This window comes from Coregonus lavaretus (genome assembly GCF_964263955.1).
Source record: "Coregonus lavaretus genome assembly, chromosome: 1".
NCBI lineage: Eukaryota > Metazoa > Chordata > Actinopteri > Salmoniformes > Salmonidae > Coregonus > Coregonus lavaretus.
In genome coordinates, this window is record NC_139988.1 from 683,492 (window position 1) to 699,193 (window position 15,702).

Below are 15,702 nucleotides of genomic sequence, written 5' to 3' on the forward strand. Positions count from 1 at the left end.
TACTGTTTCACTCGGGTGGTGTTGGCAACTCCATTAAGGGAACTAGCTACTGTTACTAGGGAGGTGTTGGCACCTCCATTTAAGAGAACTAGCTACTGTTTCACTAGGGTGGTGTTGACACCTCCATTAAGGAAACTAGCTACTGTTACTAGGGTGGTGTTGACAACTCCATTAAGGAAACTAGCTATTGTTACTAGGGTGGTGTTGGCACATCCATTAGGGAAACTAGCTACTACTAGGGTGGTGTTGGCACCTCCATTAAGGAAACTAGCTACTGTTTCACTAGGATGGTGTTGGAACCTCCATTAAGGGAACTAGCTACTGTTTCACTAGGGCGGTGTTGGCACCTCCATTAAGGGAACTATCTACTGTTACTAGGGTGGTGTTGGCACCTCCATTAAGGGAACTAGCTACTGTTACTAGGGTGACATTGGCACCTCCATTAAGGGAACTAGCTACTGTTTCACTAGGGTGGTGTTGGCACCTCCATTAAGGGAACTAGCTACTATTACTAGGGTGGCATTGGCACCTCCATTAAGGGAACTAGCTGCTGTTTCACTAGGGTGGTGTTGGCACCTCCATTAAGGGAACTAGCTACTGTTACTAGGGTGGCATTGGCAACTCCATTAAGGGAACTAGCTACTGTTACTAGGGTGGCATTGAGACCTCCATTAAGGGAACTAGCTACTGTTACTAGGGTGGTGTTGGCACCTCCATTAAAGGAACTAGCTACTGTTACTAGGGTGGCATTGGCATCTCCATTAAGGGAACTAGCTACTGTTTCACTAGGGTGGTGTTGGCACCTCCATTAAGGGAACTAGCTACTGTTACTAGGGTGGCGTTGGCACCTCCATTAAGGGAACTAGCTACTGTTACTAGGGTGGCGTTGGCACCTCCATTAAGGGAACTAGCTACTGTTACTAGGGTGGTGTTGGCACCTCCATTAAGGGAACTAGCTACTGTTACTAGGGTGGCGTTGGCACCTCCATTAAGGGAACTAGCTACTGTTACTAGGGTGGTGTTGGCACCTCCATTAAGGGAACTAGCTACTGTTTCACTAGGGTGATGTTGGCACCTCCATTAAGGGAACTAGCTACTGTTTCACTAGGGTGGTGTTGACACCTCCATCAAGGGAACTAGCTACTGTTACTAGGGTGGTGTTGGCACCTCCATTAAGGAAACAAGCTACTGTTACTAGGGTGGCGTTGGCACCTCCATTAAGGGAACTAGCTACTGTTACTAGGGTGGCGTTGGCACCTCAATTAAGGAAACTAGCTACTGTTTCACTAGGGTGGTGTTGGAACCTCCATTAAGGGAACTAGCTACTGTTTCACTAGGGCGGTGTTGGCACCTCCATTAAGGGAACTATCTACTGTTACTAGGGTGGTGTTGGCACCTCCATTAAGGGAACTAGCTACTGTTACTAGGGTGACATTGGCACCTCCATTAAGGGAACTAGCTACTGTTTCACTAGGGTGGTGTTGGCACCTCCATTAAGGGAACTAGCTACTGTTACTAGGGTGACATTGGCACCTCCATTAAGGGAACTAGCTACTGTTTCACTAGGGTGGTGTTGGCACCTCCATTAAGGGAACTAGCTACTATTACTAGGGTGGCATTGGCATCTCCATTAAGGGAACTAGCTACTGTCACTAGGGTGGCGTTGGCACCTCCATTAAGGGAACTAGCTACTGTTACTAGGGTGGCATTGGCATCTCCATTAAGGGAACTAGCTACTGTTTCACTAGGGTGGTGTTGGCACCTCCATTAAGGGAACTAGCTACTGTTACTAGGGTGGCGTTGGCACCTCCATTAAGGGAACTAGCTACTGTTACTAGGGTGGTGTTGGCACCTCCATTAAGGGAACTAGCTACTGTTACTAGGGTGGTGTTGGCACCTCCATTAAGGGAACTAGCTACTGTTTCACTAGGGTGGTGTTGGCACCTCCATTAAGGGAACTAGCTACTGTTACTAGGGTGGTGTTGGCACCTCCATTAAGGGAACTAGCTACTGTTACTAGGGTGGTGTTGGCACCTCCATTAAGGGAACTAGCTACTGTTACTAGGGTGGTGTTGGCACCTCCATTAAGGGCACCATCTACTGTTACTAGGGTGGTGTTGGCACCTCCATTAAGGGAACTAGCTACTGTTACTAGGGTGGTGTTGGCACCTCCATTAAGGGCACCATCTACTGTTACTAGGGTGGTGTAGGCACCTCCATTAAGGGAACTAGCTACTGTTACTAGGGTGGCATTGGCATCTCCATTAAGGGAACTAGCTACTGTTTCACTAGGGTGGTGTTGGCACCTCCATTAAGGGAACTAGTTACTGTTACTAGGGTGGCGTTGGCACCTCCATTAAGGGAACTAGCTACTGTTACTAGGATGGTGTTGGCACCTCCATTAAGGGAACTAGGTACTGTCACTAGGGTGGCGTTGGCACCTCCATTAAGGGAACGAGCTACTGTTACTAGGGTGGTGTTGGCACCTCCATTAAGGGAACTAGCTACTGTTTCACTAGGATGGTGTTGGCACCTCCATTAAGGGAACTAGCTACTGTTGCTAGGGTGGCATTGAGACCTCCATTAAGTTAACTAGCTACTGTTACTAGGGTGGCATTGGCACCTCCATTAAGGGAACTAGCTACTGTTTCACTAGGGTAGTGTTGGCACCTCCATTAAGGGAACTAGCTACTGTTACTAGGGTGGCATTGGCAACTCCATTAAGGGAACTAGCTACTGTTACTAGGGTGGCATTGAGACCTCCATTAAGGGAACTAGCTACTGTTACTAGGGTGGTGTTGGCACCTCCATTAAAGGAACTACCTACTGTTACTAGGGTGGCATTGGCATCTCCATTAAGGGAACTAGCTACTGTTTCACTAGGGTGGTGTTGGCACCTCCATTAAGGGAATTAGCTACTGTTACTAGGGTGGCATTGGCATCTCCATTAAGGGAACTAGCTACTGTCACTATGGTGGCGTTGGCACCTCCATTAAGGGAACTAGCTACTGTTACTAGGGTGGCATTGGCATCTCCATTAAGGGAACTAGCTACTGTTTCACTAGGGTGGTGTTGGCACCTCCATTAAGGGAACTAGCTACTGTTACTAGGGTGGCGTTGGCACCTCCATTAAGGGAACTAGCTACTGTTACTAGGGTGGCGTTGGCACCTCCATTAAGGGAACTAGCTACTGTTACTAGGGAGGCGTTGGCACCTCCATTAAGGGAACTAGCTACTGTTTCACTAGGGTGGTGTTGGCACCTCCATTAAGGGAACTAGCTACTGTTACAAGGGTGGCGTTGGCACCTCCATTAAGGGAACTAGCTACTGTTACTAGGGTGGCGTTGGCACCTCCATTAAGGGAACTAGCTACTGTTACTAGGGTGGTGTTGGCACCTCCATTAAGGGAACTAGCTACTGTTACTAGGGTGGCGTTGGCACCTCCATTAAGGGAACTAGCTACTGTTACTAGGGTGGTGTTGGCACCTCCATTAAGGGAACTAGCTACTGTTTCACTAGGGTGGTGTTGGCACCTCCATTAAGGGAACTAGCTACTGATTCACTAGGGTGGTGTTGACACCTCCATTAAGGGAACTAGCTAATGTTACTAGGGTGGTGTTGGCACCTCCATTAAGGAAACTAGCTACTGTTTCACTAGGGTGGTGTTGGCACCTCCATTAAGGGAACTAGCTACTGTTTCACTAGGGTGGTGTTGGCACCTCCATTAAGGGAACTAGCTACTGTTACTAGGGTGGCATTGAGACCTCCATTAAGGGAACTAGCTACTGTTACTAGGGTGGTGTTGGCACCTCCATTAAAGGAACTACCTACTGTTACTAGGGTGGCATTGGCATCTCCATTAAGGGAACTAGCTACTGTTTCACTAGGGTGGTGTTGGCACCTCCATTAAGGGAATTAGCTACTGTTACTAGGGTGGCATTGGCATCTCCATTAAGGGAACTAGCTACTGTCACTATGGTGGCGTTGGCACCTCCATTAAGGGAACTAGCTACTGTTACTAGGGTGGCATTGGCATCTCCATTAAGGGAACTAGCTACTGTTTCACTAGGGTGGTGTTGGCACCTCCATTAAGGGAACTAGCTACTGTTACTAGGGTGGCGTTGGCACCTCCATTAAGGGAACTAGCTACTGTTACTAGGGTGGCGTTGGCACCTCCATTAAGGGAACTAGCTACTGTTACTAGGGAGGCGTTGGCACCTCCATTAAGGGAACTAGCTACTGTTTCACTAGGGTGGTGTTGGCACCTCCATTAAGGGAACTAGCTACTGTTACAAGGGTGGCGTTGGCACCTCCATTAAGGGAACTAGCTACTGTTACTAGGGTGGCGTTGGCACCTCCATTAAGGGAACTAGCTACTGTTACTAGGGTGGTGTTGGCACCTCCATTAAGGGAACTAGCTACTGTTACTAGGGTGGCGTTGGCACCTCCATTAAGGGAACTAGCTACTGTTACTAGGGTGGTGTTGGCACCTCCATTAAGGGAACTAGCTACTGTTTCACTAGGGTGGTGTTGGCACCTCCATTAAGGGAACTAGCTACTGATTCACTAGGGTGGTGTTGACACCTCCATTAAGGGAACTAGCTAATGTTACTAGGGTGGTGTTGGCACCTCCATTAAGGAAACTAGCTACTGTTTCACTAGGGTGGTGTTGGCACCTCCATTAAGGGAACTAGCTACTGTTTCACTAGGGTGGTGTTGGCACCTCCATTAAGGGAACTAGCTACTGTTACTAGGGTGGTGTTGGCACCTCCATTAAGGAAACAAGCTACTGTTACTAGGGTGGCGTTGGCACCTCCATTAAGGGAACTAGCTACTGTTACTAGGGTGGCGTTGGCACCTCCATTAAGGAAACTAGCTACTGTTTCACTAGGGTGGTGTTGGAACCTCCATTAAGGGAACTAGCTACTGTTTCACTAGGGCGGTGTTGGCACCTCCATTAAGGGAACTATCTACTGTTACTAGGGTGGTGTTGGCACCTCCATTAAGGGAACTAGCTACTGTTACTAGGGTGACATTGGCACCTCCATTAAGGGAACTAGCTACTGTTTCACTAGGGTGGTGTTGGCACCTCCATTAAGGGAACTAGCTACTATTACTAGGGTGGCATTGGCACCTCCATTAAGGGAACTAGCTGCTGTTTCACTAGGGTGGTGTTGGCACCTCCATTAAGGGAACTACATACTGTTACTAGGGTGGCATTGGCAACTCCATTAAGGGAACTAGCTACTGTTACTAGGGTGGCATTGAGACCTCCATTAAGGGAACTAGCTACTGTTACTAGGGTGGTGTTGGCACCTCCATTAAAGGAACTAGCTACTGTTACTAGGGTGGCATTGGCATCTCCATTAAGGGAACTAGCTACTGTTTCACTAGGGTGGTGTTGGCACCTCCATTAAGGGAACTAGCTACTGTTACTAGGGTGGCGTTGGCACCTCCATTAAGGGAACTAGCTACTGTTACTAGGGTGGCGTTGGCACCTCCATTAAGGGAACTAGCTACTGTTACTAGGGTGGTGTTGGCACCTCCATTAAGGGAACTAGCTACTGTTACTAGGGTGGCGTTGGCACCTCCATTAAGGGAACTAGCTACTGTTACTAGGGTGGTGTTGGCACCTCCATTAAGGGAACTAGCTACTGTTTCACTAGGGTGGTGTTGGCACCTCCATTAAGGGAACTAGCTACTGTTTCACTAGGGTTGTGTTGACACCTCCATCAAGGGAACTAGCTACTGTTACTAGGGTGGTGTTGGCACCTCCATTAAGGAAACAAGCTACTGTTACTAGGGTGGCGTTGGCACCTCCATTAAGGGAACTAGCTACTGTTACTAGGGTGGCGTTGGCACCTCCATTAAGGAAACTAGCTACTGTTTCACTAGGGTGGTGTTGGAACCTCCATTAAGGGAACTAGCTACTGTTTCACTAGGGCGGTGTTGGCACCTCCATTAAGGGAACTATCTACTGTTACTAGGGTGGTGTTGGCACCTCCATTAAGGGAACTAGCTACTGTTACTAGGGTGACATTGGCACCTCCATTAAGGGAACTAGCTACTGTTTCACTAGGGTGGTGTTGGCACCTCCATTAAGGGAACTAGCTACTGTTACTAGGGTGACATTGGCACCTCCATTAAGGGAACTAGCTACTGTTTCACTAGGGTGGTGTTGGCACCTCCATTAAGGGAACTAGCTACTATTACTAGGGTGGCATTGGCATCTCCATTAAGGGAACTAGCTACTGTCACTAGGGTGGCGTTGGCACCTCCATTAAGGGAACTAGCTACTGTTACTAGTGTGGCATTGGCATCTCCATTAAGGGAACTAGCTACTGTTTCACTAGGGTGGTGTTGGCACCTCCATTAAGGGAACTAGCTACTGTTACTAGGGTGGCGTTGGCACCTCCATTAAGGGAACTAGCTACTGTTACTAGGGTGGCGTTGGCACCTCCATTAAGGGAACTAGCTACTGTTACTAGGGTGGTGTTGGCACCTCCATTAAGGGAACTAGCTACTGTTTCACTAGGGTGGTGTTGGCACCTCCATTAAGGGAACTAGCTACTGTTACTAGGGTGGTGTTGGCACCTCCATTAAGGGAACTAGCTACTGTTACTAGGGTGGTGTTGGCACCTCCATTAAGGGAACTAGCTACTGTTACTAGGGTGGTGTTGGCACCTCCATTAAGGGCACCATCTACTGTTACTAGGGTGGTGTTGGCACCTCCATTAAGGGAACTAGCTACTGTTACTAGGGTGGTGTTGGCACCTCCATTAAGGGCACCATCTACTGTTACTAGGGTGGTGTTGGCACCTCCATTAAGGGAACTAGCTACTGTTTCACTAGGGTGGTGTTGGCACCTCCATTAAGGGAACTAGTTACTGTTACTAGGGTGGCGTTGGCACCTCCATTAAGGGAACTAGCTACTGTTACTAGGATGGAGTTGGCACCTCCATTAAGGGAACTAAGTACTGTCACTAGGGTGGCGTTGGCACCTCCATTAAGGGAACGAGCTACTGTTACTAGGGTGGTGTTGGCACCTCCATTAAGGGAACTAGCTACTGTTACTAGGGTGGTGTTGGCACCTCCATTAAAGGAACTACCTACTGTTACTAGGGTGGCATTTGCATCTCCATTAAGGTAACTAGCTACTGTTTCACTAGGGTGGTGTTGGCACCTCCATTAAGGGAATTAGCTACTGTTACTAGGGTGGCATTGGCATCTCCATTAAGGGAACTAGCTACTGTCACTATGGTGGCGTTGGCACCTCCATTAAGGGAACTAGCTACTGTTACTAGGGTGGCATTGGCATCTCCATTAAGGGAACTAGCTACTGTTTCACTAGGGTGGTGTTGGCACCTCCATTAAGGGAACTAGCTACTGTTACTAGGGTGGCGTTGGCACCTCCATTAAGGGAACTAGCTACTGTTACTAGGGTGGCGTTGGCACCTCCATTAAGGGAACTAGCTACTGTTACTAGGGAGGCGTTGGCACCTCCATTAAGGGAACTAGCTACTGTTTCACTAGGGTGGTGTTGGCACCTCCATTAAGGGAACTATCTACTGTTACTAGGGTGGTGTTGGCATCTTCATTAAGTGAACTAGATACTGTTTCACTAGGGTGGTGTTGGCACCTCCATTAAGGGAACTAGCTACTGTTACTAGGGTGGCATTAACTCCTCCATTAAGGGAACTAGCTACTGTTTCACTAGGGTGGTGTTGGCACCTCCATTAAGGGAACTAGCTACTGTTACTAGGGTGGTGTTGGCATCTTCATTAAGTGAACTAGATACTGTTTCACTAGGGTGGTGTTGGCACCTCCATTAAGGGAACTAGCTACTGTTACTAGGGTGGCGTTGGCACCACCATTAAGGGAACTAGCTACTGTTTCACTAGGGTGGTGTTGGCACCTCCATTAAGGGAACTAGCTACTGTTACTAGGGTGGCGTTGGCACCTCCATTAAGGGAACTAGCTACTGTTACTAGGGTGCTATTGGCATCTCCATTGAGGGAACTAGCTACTGTTTCACTAGGGTGGTGTTGGCACCTCCATTAAGGGAAGAAGCTACTGTTACTAGGGTGGTGTTGGCACCTCCATTAAGGGAACTAGCTACTGTTACTAGGGTGGCATTGGCACCACCATTAAGGAAACTAGTTACTGTTTCACTCGGGTGGTGTTGGCAACTCCATTAAGGGAACTAGCTACTGTTACTAGGGAGGTGTTGGCACCTCCATTTAAGAGAACTAGCTACTGTTTCACTAGGGTGGTGTTGACACCTCCATTAAGGAAACTAGCTACTGTTACTAGGGTGGTGTTGACAACTCCATTAAGGAAACTAGCTATTGTTACTAGGGTGGTGTTGGCACATCCATTAGGGAAACTAGCTACTACTAGGGTGGTGTTGGCACCTCCATTAAGGAAACTAGCTACTGTTTCACTAGGATGGTGTTGACACCTCCATTAAGGAAACTAGCTACTGTTTCACTAGGGTGGTGTTGACACCTCCATTAAGGGAACTAGCTACTGTTACTAGGGTGGCGTTGGCAACTCCATTAAGGGAACTAGCTACTGTTACTAGCGTGGTGTTGGCACCTCCATTAAGGGAACTAGCTACTGTTTCACTAGGGTGGTGTTGGCACCTTCATTAAGGGAACTAGCTACTGTTATTAGGGTGGTGTTGGCATCTCCATTAAGGGAACTAGCTACTGTTTCACTAGGGTGGTGTTGGCACCTCCATTAAGGGAACTAGCTACTGTTACTAGGGTGGCATTGGCAACTCCATTAAGGGAACTAGCTACTGTTACTAGGGTGGCATTGAGACCTCCATTAAGGGAACTAGCTACTGTTACTAGGGTGGTGTTGGCACCTCCATTAAAGGAACTACCTACTGTTACTAGGGTGGCATTGGCATCTCCATTAAGGGAACTAGCTACTGTTTCACTAGGGTGGTGTTGGCACCTCCATTAAGGGAACTAGCTACTGTTACAAGGGTGGCGTTGGCACCTCCATTAAGGGAACTAGCTACTGTTACTAGGGTGGCGTTGGCACCTCCATTAAGGGAACTAGCTACTGTTACTAGGGTGGTGTTGGCACCTCCATTAAGGGAACTAGCTACTGTTACTAGGGTGGCGTTGGCACCTCCATTAAGGGAACTAGCTACTGTTACTAGGGTGGTGTTGGCACCTCCATTAAGGGAACTAGCTACTGTTTCACTAGGGTGGTGTTGGCACCTCCATTAAGGGAACTAGCTACTGATTCACTAGGGTGGTGTTGACACCTCCATTAAGGGAACTAGCTAATGTTACTAGGGTGGTGTTGGCACCTCCATTAAGGAAACTAGCTACTGTTTCACTAGGGTGGTGTTGGCACCTCCATTAAGGGAACTAGCTACTGTTTCACTAGGGTGGTGTTGGCACCTCCATTAAGGGAACTAGCTACTGTTACTAGGGTGGTGTTGGCACCTCCATTAAGGAAACAAGCTACTGTTACTAGGGTGGCGTTGGCACCTCCATTAAGGGAACTAGCTACTGTTACTAGGGTGGCGTTGGCACCTCCATTAAGGAAACTAGCTACTGTTTCACTAGGGTGGTGTTGGAACCTCCATTAAGGGAACTAGCTACTGTTTCACTAGGGCGGTGTTGGCACCTCCATTAAGGGAACTATCTACTGTTACTAGGGTGGTGTTGGCACCTCCATTAAGGGAACTAGCTACTGTTACTAGGGTGACATTGGCACCTCCATTAAGGGAACTAGCTACTGTTTCACTAGGGTGGTGTTGGCACCTCCATTAAGGGAACTAGCTACTATTACTAGGGTGGCATTGGCACCTCCATTAAGGGAACTAGCTGCTGTTTCACTAGGGTGGTGTTGGCACCTCCATTAAGGGAACTACATACTGTTACTAGGGTGGCATTGGCAACTCCATTAAGGGAACTAGCTACTGTTACTAGGGTGGCATTGAGACCTCCATTAAGGGAACTAGCTACTGTTACTAGGGTGGTGTTGGCACCTCCATTAAAGGAACTAGCTACTGTTACTAGGGTGGCATTGGCATCTCCATTAAGGGAACTAGCTACTGTTTCACTAGGGTGGTGTTGGCACCTCCATTAAGGGAACTAGCTACTGTTACTAGGGTGGCGTTGGCACCTCCATTAAGGGAACTAGCTACTGTTACTAGGGTGGCGTTGGCACCTCCATTAAGGGAACTAGCTACTGTTACTAGGGTGGTGTTGGCACCTCCATTAAGGGAACTAGCTACTGTTACTAGGGTGGCGTTGGCACCTCCATTAAGGGAACTAGCTACTGTTACTAGGGTGGTGTTGGCACCTCCATTAAGGGAACTAGCTACTGTTTCACTAGGGTGGTGTTGGCACCTCCATTAAGGGAACTAGCTACTGTTTCACTAGGGTTGTGTTGACACCTCCATCAAGGGAACTAGCTACTGTTACTAGGGTGGTGTTGGCACCTCCATTAAGGAAACAAGCTACTGTTACTAGGGTGGCGTTGGCACCTCCATTAAGGGAACTAGCTACTGTTACTAGGGTGGCGTTGGCACCTCCATTAAGGAAACTAGCTACTGTTTCACTAGGGTGGTGTTGGAACCTCCATTAAGGGAACTAGCTACTGTTTCACTAGGGCGGTGTTGGCACCTCCATTAAGGGAACTATCTACTGTTACTAGGGTGGTGTTGGCACCTCCATTAAGGGAACTAGCTACTGTTACTAGGGTGACATTGGCACCTCCATTAAGGGAACTAGCTACTGTTTCACTAGGGTGGTGTTGGCACCTCCATTAAGGGAACTAGCTACTGTTACTAGGGTGACATTGGCACCTCCATTAAGGGAACTAGCTACTGTTTCACTAGGGTGGTGTTGGCACCTCCATTAAGGGAACTAGCTACTATTACTAGGGTGGCATTGGCATCTCCATTAAGGGAACTAGCTACTGTCACTAGGGTGGCGTTGGCACCTCCATTAAGGGAACTAGCTACTGTTACTAGTGTGGCATTGGCATCTCCATTAAGGGAACTAGCTACTGTTTCACTAGGGTGGTGTTGGCACCTCCATTAAGGGAACTAGCTACTGTTACTAGGGTGGCGTTGGCACCTCCATTAAGGGAACTAGCTACTGTTACTAGGGTGGCGTTGGCACCTCCATTAAGGGAACTAGCTACTGTTACTAGGGTGGTGTTGGCACCTCCATTAAGGGAACTAGCTACTGTTTCACTAGGGTGGTGTTGGCACCTCCATTAAGGGAACTAGCTACTGTTACTAGGGTGGTGTTGGCACCTCCATTAAGGGAACTAGCTACTGTTACTAGGGTGGTGTTGGCACCTCCATTAAGGGAACTAGCTACTGTTACTAGGGTGGTGTTGGCACCTCCATTAAGGGCACCATCTACTGTTACTAGGGTGGTGTTGGCACCTCCATTAAGGGAACTAGCTACTGTTACTAGGGTGGTGTTGGCACCTCCATTAAGGGCACCATCTACTGTTACTAGGGTGGTGTTGGCACCTCCATTAAGGGAACTAGCTACTGTTTCACTAGGGTGGTGTTGGCACCTCCATTAAGGGAACTAGTTACTGTTACTAGGGTGGCGTTGGCACCTCCATTAAGGGAACTAGCTACTGTTACTAGGATGGTGTTGGCACCTCCATTAAGGGAACTAAGTACTGTCACTAGGGTGGCGTTGGCACCTCCATTAAGGGAACGAGCTACTGTTACTAGGGTGGTGTTGGCACCTCCATTAAGGGAACTAGCTACTGTTTCACTAGGATGGTGTTGGCACCTCCATTAAGGGAACTAGCTACTGTTGCTAGGGTGGCATTGAGACCTCCATTAAGTTAACTAGCTACTGTTACTAGGGTGGCATTGGCACCTCCATTAAGGGAACTAGCTACTGTTTCACTAGGGTAGTGTTGGCACCTCCATTAAGGGAACTAGCTACTGTTACTAGGGTGGCATTGGCAACTCCATTAAGGGAACTAGCTACTGTTACTAGGGTGGCATTGAGACCTCCATTAAGGGAACTAGCTACTGTTACTAGGGTGGTGTTGGCACCTCCATTAAAGGAACTACCTACTGTTACTAGGGTGGCATTGGCATCTCCATTAAGGGAACTAGCTACTGTTTCACTAGGGTGGTGTTGGCACCTCCATTAAGGGAATTAGCTACTGTTACTAGGGTGGCATTGGCATCTCCATTAAGGGAACTAGCTACTGTCACTATGGTGGCGTTGGCACCTCCATTAAGGGAACTAGCTACTGTTACTAGGGTGGCATTGGCATCTCCATTAAGGGAACTAGCTACTGTTTCACTAGGGTGGTGTTGGCACCTCCATTAAGGGAACTAGCTACTGTTACTAGGGTGGCGTTGGCACCTCCATTAAGGGAACTAGCTACTGTTACTAGGGTGGCGTTGGCACCTCCATTAAGGGAACTAGCTACTGTTACTAGGGAGGCGTTGGCACCTCCATTAAGGGAACTAGCTACTGTTTCACTAGGGTGGTGTTGGCACCTCCATTAAGGGAACTATCTACTGTTACTAGGGTGGTGTTGGCATCTTCATTAAGTGAACTAGATACTGTTTCACTAGGGTGGTGTTGGCACCTCCATTAAGGGAACTAGCTACTGTTACTAGGGTGGCATTAACTCCTCCATTAAGGGAACTAGCTACTGTTTCACTAGGGTGGTGTTGGCACCTCCATTAAGGGAACTAGCTACTGTTACTAGGGTGGTGTTGGCATCTTCATTAAGTGAACTAGATACTGTTTCACTAGGGTGGTGTTGGCACCTCCATTAAGGGAACTAGCTACTGTTACTAGGGTGGCGTTGGCACCACCATTAAGGGAACTAGCTACTGTTTCACTAGGGTGGTGTTGGCACCTCCATTAAGGGAACTAGCTACTGTTACTAGGGTGGCGTTGGCACCTCCATTAAGGGAACTAGCTACTGTTACTAGGGTGCTATTGGCATCTCCATTAAGGGAACTAGCTACTGTTTCACTAGGGTGGTGTTGGCACCTCCATTAAGGGAAGAAGCTACTGTTACTAGGGTGGTGTTGGCACCTCCATTAAGGGAACTAGCTACTATTACTAGGGTGGCATTGGCACCACCATTAAGGAAACTAGTTACTGTTTCACTCGGGTGGTGTTGGCAACTCCATTAAGGGAACTAGCTACTGTTACTAGGGAGGTGTTGGCACCTCCATTTAAGAGAACTAGCTACTGTTTCACTAGGGTGGTGTTGACACCTCCATTAAGGAAACTAGCTACTGTTACTAGGGTGGTGTTGACAACTCCATTAAGGAAACTAGCTATTGTTACTAGGGTGGTGTTGGCACATCCATTAGGGAAACTAGCTACTACTAGGGTGGTGTTGGCACCTCCATTAAGGAAACTAGCTACTGTTTCACTAGGATGGTGTTGACACCTCCATTAAGGAAACTAGCTACTGTTTCACTAGGGTGGTGTTGACATCTCCATTAAGGCAACTAGCTACTGTTTCACTAGGGTGGTGTTGACACCTCCATTAAGGGAACTAGCTACTGTTACTAGGGTGGCGTTGGCAACTCCATTAAGGGAACTAGCTACTGTTACTAGCGTGGTGTTGGCACCTCCATTAAGGGAACTAGCTACTGTTTCACTAGGGTGGTGTTGGCACCTTCATTAAGGGAACTAGCTACTGTTATTAGGGTGGTGTTGGCATCTCCATTAAGGGAACTAGCTACTGTTTCACTAGGGTGGTGTTGGCACCTCCATTAAGGGAACTAGCTACTGTTACTAGGGTGGCATTGGCAACTCCATTAAGGGAACTAGCTACTGTTACTAGGGTGGCATTGAGACCTCCATTAAGGGAACTAGCTACTGTTACTAGGGTGGTGTTGGCACTTCCATTAAAGGAACTACCTACTGTTACTAGGGTGGCATTGGCATCTCCATTAAGGGAACTAGCTACTGTTTCACTAGGGTGGTGTTGGCACCTCCATTAAGGGAACTAGCTACTGTTACAAGGGTGGCGTTGGCACCTCCATTAAGGGAACTAGCTACTGTTACTAGGGTGGCGTTGGCACCTCCATTAAGGGAACTAGCTACTGTTACTAGGGTGGTGTTGGCACCTCCATTAAGGGAACTAGCTACTGTTACTAGGGTGGCGTTGGCACCTCCATTAAGGGAACTAGCTACTGTTACTAGGGTGGTGTTGGCACCTCCATTAAGGGAACTAGCTACTGTTTCACTAGGGTGGTGTTGGCACCTCCATTAAGGGAACTAGCTACTGTTTCACTAGGGTGGTGTTGACACCTCCATTAAGGGAACTAGCTAATGTTACTAGGGTGGTGTTGGCACCTCCATTAAGGAAACTAGCTACTGTTTCACTAGGGTGGTGTTGGCACATCCATTAAGGGAACTAGCTACTGTTTCACTAGGGTGGTGTTGGCACCTCCATTAAGGGAACTAGATACTGTTACTAGGGTGGTGTTGGCACCTCCATTAAGGGAACTAGCTACTGTTACTAGGGTGACATTGGCACCTCCATTAAGGGAACTAGCTACTGTTTCACTAGGGTGGTGTTGGCACCTCCATTAAGGGAACTAGCTACTGTTACTAGGGTGGCATTGGCATCTCCATTAAGGGAACTAGCTACTGTCACTATGGTGGCGTCGGCACCTCCATTAAGGGAACTAGCTACTGTTACTAGGGTGGCATTGGCATCTCCATTAAGGGAACTAGCTACTGTTTCACTAGGGTGGTGTTGGCACCTCCATTAAGGGAACTAGCTACTGTTACTAGGGTGGCGTTGGCACCTCCATTAAGGGAACTAGCTACTGTTACTAGGGTGGCGTTGGCACCTCCATTAAGGGAACTAGCTACTGTTACTAGGGAGGCGTTGGCACCTCCATTAAGGGAACTAGCTACTGTTTCACTAGGGTGGTGTTGGCACCTCCATTAAGGGAACTAGCTACTCTTACTAAGGTGGCGTTGGCACCTCCATTAAGGGAAGTAGCTACTGTTACTAGGGTGGCGTTGGCACCTCCATTAAGGGAACTAGCTACTGTTTCACTAGGGTTGTGTTGGCACCTCCATTAAGGGAACTAGCTACTCTTACTAAGGTGGCGTTGGCACCTCCATTAAGGGAACTAGCTACTGTTACTAGGGTGGCGTTGGCACCTCCATTAAGGGAACTAGCTACTGTTACTAGGGTGGTGTTGGCACCTCCATTAATGGCACCATCTACTGTTACTAGGGTGGTGTTGGCACCTCCATTAAGGAAACTTGCTACTGTTTCACTAGGGTGGCATTGAGACCTCCATTAAGGGAACTAGCTACTGTTACTAGGGTGGCATTAACTCCTCCATTAAGGGAACTAGCTACTGTTTCACTAGGGTGGTGTTGGCACCTCCATTAAGGGAACTAGCTACTGTTACTAGGGTGGTGTTGGCATCTTCATTAAGTGAACTAGATACTGTTTCACTAGGGTGGTGTTGGCACCTCCATTAAGGGAACTAGCTACTGTTACTAGGGTGGCGTTGGCACCTCCATTAAGGGAACTAGCTACTGTTTCACTAGGGTGGTGTTGGCACCTCCATTAAGGGAACTAGCTACTGTTACTAGGGTGGCGTTGGCACCTCCATTAAGGGAACTAGCTACTGTTACTAGGGTGCTATTGGCATCTCCATTAAGGGAACTAGCTACTGTTTCA